Genomic DNA, 8,309 nt, shown 5'->3' with positions numbered 1-8,309 from the left:
GCATCTAGAAAAAAAATCTAGAAAAATGCCAAGCCTTAAACATTTTACCATTCATGCCCCTTTACTCAGGAGGCTACGAGGGGATATACGCTTCCAGAATGAGAGCCTGAGTGCTGGGATGCAGGAGTCAGGGGCTCAGGGCAGGAGAGCAGTGGGGTAAGGTCTAGGGCGATAGTGATGGAAGGTCCCCAGAAAACCTCCCCGGGACTGACAGAAGAATTTTAAGGCCAAAACATAATGGTTCTCTTCACCTCCAGGGACAAATCAGATGCTTTACTTAAAACCACATTAAGCTTCTAGTTCAAATTCCAACCCACCCTTGCATTGAAGTTCTTTCCTTCAATTAAAGCTGATAGGGTCAGTCTGATGCCTGGTCGAAGAGTCTGAGTACAAACCCAGTCCAATCAGGCTGGCGTTATTTATGTGAGCAGATAGAGAAGTTCTACAGTCCAGCTTGTGTTTAGCAGCAATGCCAAAATGGGTATTGTTACTGCCGGCCGTCCAGGCAAGGTTTATTGACGTTTCAGTCTTCTCGTTAACCTTCTGGTAGATAGACCCTTCAAATTCAGTGCAGTCAGTCACATGAGCGTGCAGCTGGAAGTCTACAGCCTTGTAACCCAGGGCGAAATTATTCTGTGACAGTTTGGATTTGGCTGTGTCAAAACTCACCTGATAGCCAGTAAGCCAACCTTCAAAGGCTAACACAGCCCAGCCATAGATGGTTGGTCCAGAAAAATCTATATAAACCTTCAGCATCGTCCTGGTAGAGGGGAGACAGGCCCTCTGGTCGGAGATATGTGTAACACACTGACTTACTGTGACCTAGGAAAGGCCACCAAAGATGTCTTCAATAAAGGATATGGATTCAGCATGGTCAAAATAGATCTGAGAACCAAATGTTGTAGTGGAGTGGAATTTTCTACTTCTGGTCATGCTTACACTGATACAGGGAAAGCGTCAGGCAACATAGAGACCAAATATAAGGTCTGTAACTATGGACTTACCTTCACCCAGAAATGAAACACAAACAATACTCTTGGAACAGAAATCTCTTTGGAGAATAAGTTGGCTGAAGGGTTGGAGCTGACTCTTGATACCATATTTGTACCAAACACAGGAAAGAAGAGTGGAAAATTGAAGGCCTCCTATAAACAGGATTGTTTCAGTCTTGGAATTCTCACCACTTTTATTCAACATAGTACTAAAAGTCCTAGCCATAGCTATTATACAACATAAAGAAATAAAAGGCACTCAAATTGATAAGGAAAAAGTAAAATTCTCACTATTTGCAGATGACATGATACTATGTATGTAAAATCCTAAAGACTTCACCAAAAAACTACTAGAATTGATAAATGAATTCAGTAAAGTCTCAGTCATTGTACAGAAATCTGTTGCATTCCTATACATTAATAATAAAGCAGCAGAAAGTGAAAGTAAGAAAACAATCCCATTTACAATTACACCAAAAACAGTAACATATCTAGGAATAAACTTAACCAAAGAGGTTAAACACCTGTATTCTGAAAACTATAAAACACCTCTTGAAAGAAATTCAAGACAATGCAATGAAATGGCAAGACATTCCATGCTCATGGATTGGAAGAACAAATATTGTTAAAATAGCTATACTACCAAAGCAATCTACACATTTAAGGCAATCCCTATCGAAATACCACCAGCATTTTTCACAGAACCAGAAAAATCCTAAAATTTATATGGAATCACAAAAGACCCTAAATAGCCAAAGTAATTTTGAAAAACAAAAACAACTGGAGGCATTATAATTCCAGTCTTCAAGTTATAATACAAAGTGGTATAATACAAATACAAAAATACACATTAAAACAATATGACACTGGCATTAAAATAGACACATAGTACAATAGAAGAGAAGAGAAAACCCAGAAATAAACCCGTGATTATATTGTCAATTAATCTTCCACAAAGGAAAAATGAGTATACAAAGGGAAAAAAAAAATCTCTTCAACAAATGGTGTTGGGAAAACTGAAGAGTTACATGCAAAAGAATGAAACTGGCCCACTTTCTTTCACCGTACACAAAAATAAACTCAAAATGGATTAAAAACTTAAATGTGAGACCTGAAACCATAAAAATCCTAGAAGACAGCACAGGCAGTAATGGCTCTGACATCGGCTATAGCAACATTTTTCTAGATATGTCTCCTGAGGCAAGGGAAATGAAAGCAAAAGTGAACTATTGGGACCACATCAAAATAAAAAGTTTCCACACAGCAAAAGAAACAAAACTAAAAGGCAACCTACTGAATGGAAGAAGATATTTGCAAATAACTTATCCAATAAAGGGTTAGTATCCAAAATATATAAAGAACTTATACAACTCAAATCCAAAAAACAAACAGCCCAGTTTAAAAATGGGCAGAAGACATGAACAGACATTTCTCCAGAGAAGACTTCCAGTTGGCCAACAGACACATAGAAAGATGTTCAACATCACTTATCATCAGGGAAATGCAAATCAAAACCACAATCACATACCACTTCACACATACCAGAATGGCTAAAATCAAAAACACAAGAAACAAGTGTTACGATGTGAAGAAATAGGAACTCTCATGCACTGATGGTGGGAATGCAAACTGGTACAACCACTCTGGAGAACAGTATGGAAGTTTCTCAAAAAATTAAAAATAGAACTACCCTATGATCCAGTAACCGCAGTACTAGGCATTTGCCCAAAAAATACAAAAACACGAATTCAAAGAGATACATGCACCCCTATGTTTATTGCAGCATTATTTACAATAGCCAAACTATGGAAGCAGTCCAAGTGTCCATCAATTGATGAATGGATGAAGAAGATGTGATATCTTTTATATATATATATGTTATATATATAATATATGTATAATATAAAATATTACAAATATTTATAAATATTATTAAAAAATCTTGCCATTTTCAATGACATGGATAGAGCTAGAGAGTATAATGCTAAGTAAAATAAGTTAGACTGAAAAAGACAAATACCATATGATTTCACTCATATGTGGAATTTAAGAAACAAAACAAAAGAACAAAGAAAAAAAAAGAAGAAAGAGAAACCAAGAAACAGACTCTCAACTATAGAGAACAAACTGGTGGTTACCAGAGGGGAGGTGGGTGGGGGGGATGGGTGAAATAGGTGATGGGGATTAAAGGGTACACTTATCACGATGAAAAAAATAATAAAATAATTAAAAATATACATGTAGGTGAGATAATTAAATCGTCTTTCTGGCCTTGTTTGTTGCTTTTATTTATTTTTTAATTTTATTTTTTAGAGAGAGAGCGTGCATGCATGCAAGCACACATAAGGGTGGGGGGGAGGAGCAGAAGGGGAAGGAGAGAGAGAATTTTAAGCAGACTCCATGCTCAGTGCAGAGCTGGTCTCGGGGCTGGATCCCACAACCCTGAGATCACGACCTGAGAGGAAATTGAGTCGAACCCTCAACCAACTGAGCCACCCAGGTGCCCCAAGTTGCCTTTAATTGCACAGGCAATCTGCTCCTTATCTTGTGGTTTTTAGTTACTTCACTGTGTAACCTTTTTTGAAGGCATTTTTGGTGACAACAAGGAATCCAGACTTATGTTAAAAATTTAACAGCTGGAGTGGTAAGAATGCAAATAATGCAACTAGGTGACAAAGTGTTCAAGGGGTACTTCTGGGCATGGCTACATGAGGAGGCCGAAAAAATGTCTCAACTTACTCTTTGGCCTGGCAGGTGAAATATTCTGTTGACATTGATTATTACAGAAATCTTAAGCTCTGACTCGTTAAAATGTGAAAACCAATTTGGATTCTAGGAAGAGAAAAATCTAGTAACTCTAGAATTATAGAAAAATTTCTGTTCCTCAGGCATTACGCCAGGCATCAAAGACCATTTCAAGCATCGCCCCAGCCCTCAGGAAGTTTCTATAAGATGAAGTAATGATTACACAGAAAAAACAACTGGGAAGACAGGCTAAGACAAGACCACCTCTGATGATATGTAAAATTACATGGCAGGGACTATGGCAAGAGCTGAAGGATGAGGGTGCCATCCAAAGGTCAAATTAATACAATTGTCTCATTATCCACACACAAGAGACTAAATGTTTGAAACTATAGTAATTTTCCTTATGAATACAGTTCAGAAATTATGCATTTTCCTGGCCATGTAAATGCAACCAAATGATTGATTCTGAATATCTGGAACACTTTTGGCCATGTCGAACTTGGAACAAAGCATTTGGCATCCTTTTTAAGGGTGTGTCCTTCCACAATTTAGGGAGGAATCCCTGCTATAATTCCACAGTTAAAAGCAAGTACAATTTTTAATATGCTGAAAGAGTACTATCCTGTGTGGTAGAGGAACACCCAGCTAATAAATGATGGAGCCCAGGGTAACCCAAATGTCAATGTGGCCCATCTCCTGTGGAGTGAGGATGCATTTAGAGACTTCAATGATTTTGCTTTCTTAGTGGAACCCATATGCTCTTAAATATTCCAGATATTATTAAAAATTAACTCGAATAGAAGTGGACTCAAAATATTATAGTGTTCCTTTAATGATTTTTTCAGACACTGATGTAGAAAAAGAGCCGTGTCCTTTTATCAACATGGCTATTTCAAATGTGCTCTCGTAAATTCTTGTATAGTATTGATCATTTCTTTCTATTTTCTGTATAAGAATTATGTATCAAGTGCACTAAAATATATTTAAATTTTGCTCCTTGTAAGAATTATTCATCGTGGTCAGTGAAAGAATATAGAAAACAGAACCTTGAGCTGCGCAGAAGGGCGGGCTGTGCACACATCAGCTCTGAGAAACAGACACAGCACCTCTTGACTCCTCACTCCCAGAACAGCCCCGAGCATCTGTCCATCGGCAAAAGAACAGTCCGCCCCTGTGCTGAATGCGCAGAGGAACATCAGGGAGCAACCAACAGAACAAACTATAGGCACACATGGCAACCCGGACAAACATCTCGGACGGCAGGTGGAGCAGAGGCGGCCAAACAGAAGGGCAAGAGGCTCCATGTATACGAGCTCCCCGAGCCAGCGGCAACCTCCCACCCCCGACCCAAGGAGACACACAGGAGCGCAGCCTGGACCACAAATGCATGCGCGCAGGCTCGCAGCAGCATGACCCACAGCATCCGGAGCGTCGACGCCGCCCAGCTGTGCGTCACGGAGGCAGGGACATACGACCCGCTGTTCTTTAACCTTTAGGGAATGAAGCCCCGGCGCGCCAGGACACGGGTGACCCCCGAGGACGTTATGATCCGCCAGGAGGCCAGTCACAAAAGGACAAGTCCTGTAGGATCCACTCACAGAACATCCTGCAGCGATCCGACGGAGCAGCTGGGCCGGGGAGCTGCTGGGGACGGAGTTCTGGTGTGGGACGATGGAAACGTTCTGGAGGGGGAGGGTGGCGACAGCTGCTGGACACCGAAAATGTACTGAACCGAACGCTTAGAAATGGTTAAGATGCGAGATTTTGTTTTCTGTATTTTACCACGATTTGAAAGGAAGGAGAACACCTAACGCTGAGTGGAGGAAAGCCATCGGCGGTCACCTGGCAGGGGTGGCGATGGGGAAAGCACACCTGGGACAGAACCTTCCAGAATGACAGCAACGCGATGCCCGAGGGCTGGGGTGGTGGGTGCACAGATGGACACCTGTGTCAGAAGCCAATGAGCAGAACTCTTCAAATGGCTGTACTGTGGGGCTCCTGGGTGGCTCAGTCTGTTAAGTGTCTGCTAAACGTCTGCCTTCAGCTCAGGTCATGATCCTGGGGTCCTGGGATGAGTCCCGCCTCAGGTTCCCTGCTCAGCAGGGAGTTTGCTTTTCTCTCTCCTTCTGCCACTCCCCCTGCTCGTGCTCTCTCTTTCCAATAAATAAATAAAATCTTTTTTAAAAAATTAGAAAAACAGGGACGCCTGGGTGGCTCAGTCGGTTAAGTGTCTGCCTTCGGCTCAGGTCATGATCCCAGGATCCTGGGATCAAGCCCTGCAAAGGGCTCCCTGCTCAGCAGGGAGCCTGCTTCTCCCTCTCCCTCTGCTCCTTCCTATTGCTCATTCTCTCTCTCTCTCTCCAATAAATAAATAAATAAAATCTTTTTTAAAAAATTAAAAAAAATAGAACCTTGAAATAAAGCAAATGACCCAATTGACAATTGAAACTCCTTCCTTTTTAAGTCACATTTCACTTTAGTTTTGCTTGAAGATTTTTCAGCAGCCCCCTAAAATATTTCTATTTTGTGGAGGGGAGGACTTTCTAAATGTGGTAAAATTTAAATTTTTTTATGGAAGCAGAATTCAACACACATCTTTGAAAGGAGAGTCAAATACCATACAGTAAATTAATTTAACTATATATTTACAAGTTATGTTTACCTTACTGGTATGTCATCCAACCGTATTTTTATTACCTGTGAAATAGGTATGCTTCACTATGCTTAGTGAAACAAGTCAGTCAGAGAAAGACAAATACCATACGCTTTCACACATATGTGGAATTTTAAGAAACAAAAGAAAGCAAATAAGCAAAGGGAAAAAATAAGCGCAAGAGAGAGTCAAATCAAGAAACAGACTCTTATTATACAGAACAACCGATGGTTGGGGACCCGGGTGAAATAGGAGATGGGGATGAAGGAGTGTACTTGTTGAGATGAACACAGCGTGATATATGGAAGTGTTGAATTACTATATTGTTCACCTGAAACTAACACTGTAAGTTGACTAAATTAAAATGGAATTAAAATGAAATGACTGGAATTAAAATGAAAAACTTTAAAAAAAGTAACTTTGTAAAATTGTAAATACCTGGGAAAATGGTAATTTAACAGCAGAGACTATTCATATTTACACATGAATGTTCTATTATAAAATAACCAGTTTACACTAAATCCAAACTTAAAAAGTAATATTTACTAAGAAACAATTACTCACTTTTCACAAGTGTCTTTATATTTATTTCCATGTTCTTTTTCAATAGGGAGCATGCCTCAGGCATTTAAAAAGTGACTGACTTGGGGTGCCTGGGTGGCTTAGTTGGTTAAGCGACTGCCTTCGGCTCAGGTCATGATCCTGGAGTCCTGGGATCGAGTCCCTCATAGGGCTCCCTGCTCAGCAGGGAGTCTGCTTCTCCCTCTGACCCTCTTCCCTCTCGTGCTCTCTATCTCTCATTCTCTCTCTCTCTCAAATAAATAAAATCTTTTTAAAAAAAGTGACTGAATTAACAAAATATAATTTACATATTTGTTTTTCAGAAAGATATTCTCTTTTAAGTGAGATCCTCTAGAATGTACATAAACAAACTTGTTCCAGGAAAGTCAGCTGAGGAGTGTTTTAAGTGGTGGTTTCACTGTTCAATAAAACATTGTTTGTAATCTTGTTGATGTAAAACCCTGAGGAAGGAAATGTGTTCCGGAATGGAAGCACACATTATAAAGAGTTTAGTGCACTCTGGTTTGTCATGTGGCCGGAATTTCAAAAAGGAAGAGGAAGTTGCATAATTCAGTAGAGCAAGAGACCTGCAAGTGATCGACTTTTTATGGTAAAATTAAATATTAAGAAATAGCAACAATGCGGGGCGCCTAGGTGGCTCAGTCATTAAGCATCTGCCTTCTGCTCAGGTCATGGTCCCAGGGTCCTGGGATCGAATCCCACATTGGGCTCCCTGCTCCGCGGGAAGCCTGCTTCTCCCTCTCCCACTCACCCCCTGCTTGTGTTCCCTCTCTCACTGTGTCTCTTTCTGTCAAATAAATAAATAAAATCTTAAAAAAAAATAGCAACAATGCTAATTACGGTAGTACTATTCATTATTAGTATTTCAAGGACCTTAAAATGACAAAGTTCTCAGTTCTGAAAATTGAATAAAAATGTATTATAATCATTCTTATATTTACTCCTACCCATAGGCAACATTATAACAGGAAGAGGTCTAAGAGGCATTTTTTTTGAAAATAAGAATACTGTACTTTAGGCATAGCATGGAATATACAGAGATTTTAATATGTAGTAATATCTTTGGTTAGGCATACCTACCTTAATAATTGTTAGAGTATATTCATATTTGTGGGTCTGTTTTTGTATCAGACCACTCAAAGTCCAAGTCTGACTGACTTGTTTTCACTAAGCATCATACGTTAGCTCTATCCACGTCATTGCAAGTGGCAAGATTTCATTCTTTTTTATGGCTGAATAATATTCCATTGTATGTATATACCACATCTTCTTTACCCATTCCTCAGTCGATGCACACTAGGGCTGCTTCCATATCTTAGCCATTGTGTATAATG

General features: G+C 39.8%; 1 pseudogene; it reads right to left on the bottom strand.

Moving 5' to 3' along the window:
* Window positions 1–339: 339 nt before the first annotated feature.
* Window positions 340–756, bottom strand: LOC114213878 (non-selective voltage-gated ion channel VDAC3 pseudogene; annotated as a pseudogene).
* Between the last annotated feature and the right edge of the window lie 7,553 nt (window positions 757–8,309).

This window comes from Eumetopias jubatus, unplaced genomic scaffold, assembly GCF_037043125.1.
Source record: "Eumetopias jubatus isolate StellerSeaLion01/CBP00866 unplaced genomic scaffold, mEumJub1_p1.0 scaffold_4, whole genome shotgun sequence".
NCBI classification, from domain to species: Eukaryota; Metazoa; Chordata; class Mammalia; order Carnivora; family Otariidae; genus Eumetopias; species Eumetopias jubatus.
Note: the sequence above shows the minus strand (reverse complement) of the source record. Positions and strands in the feature narration are given on the sequence as shown.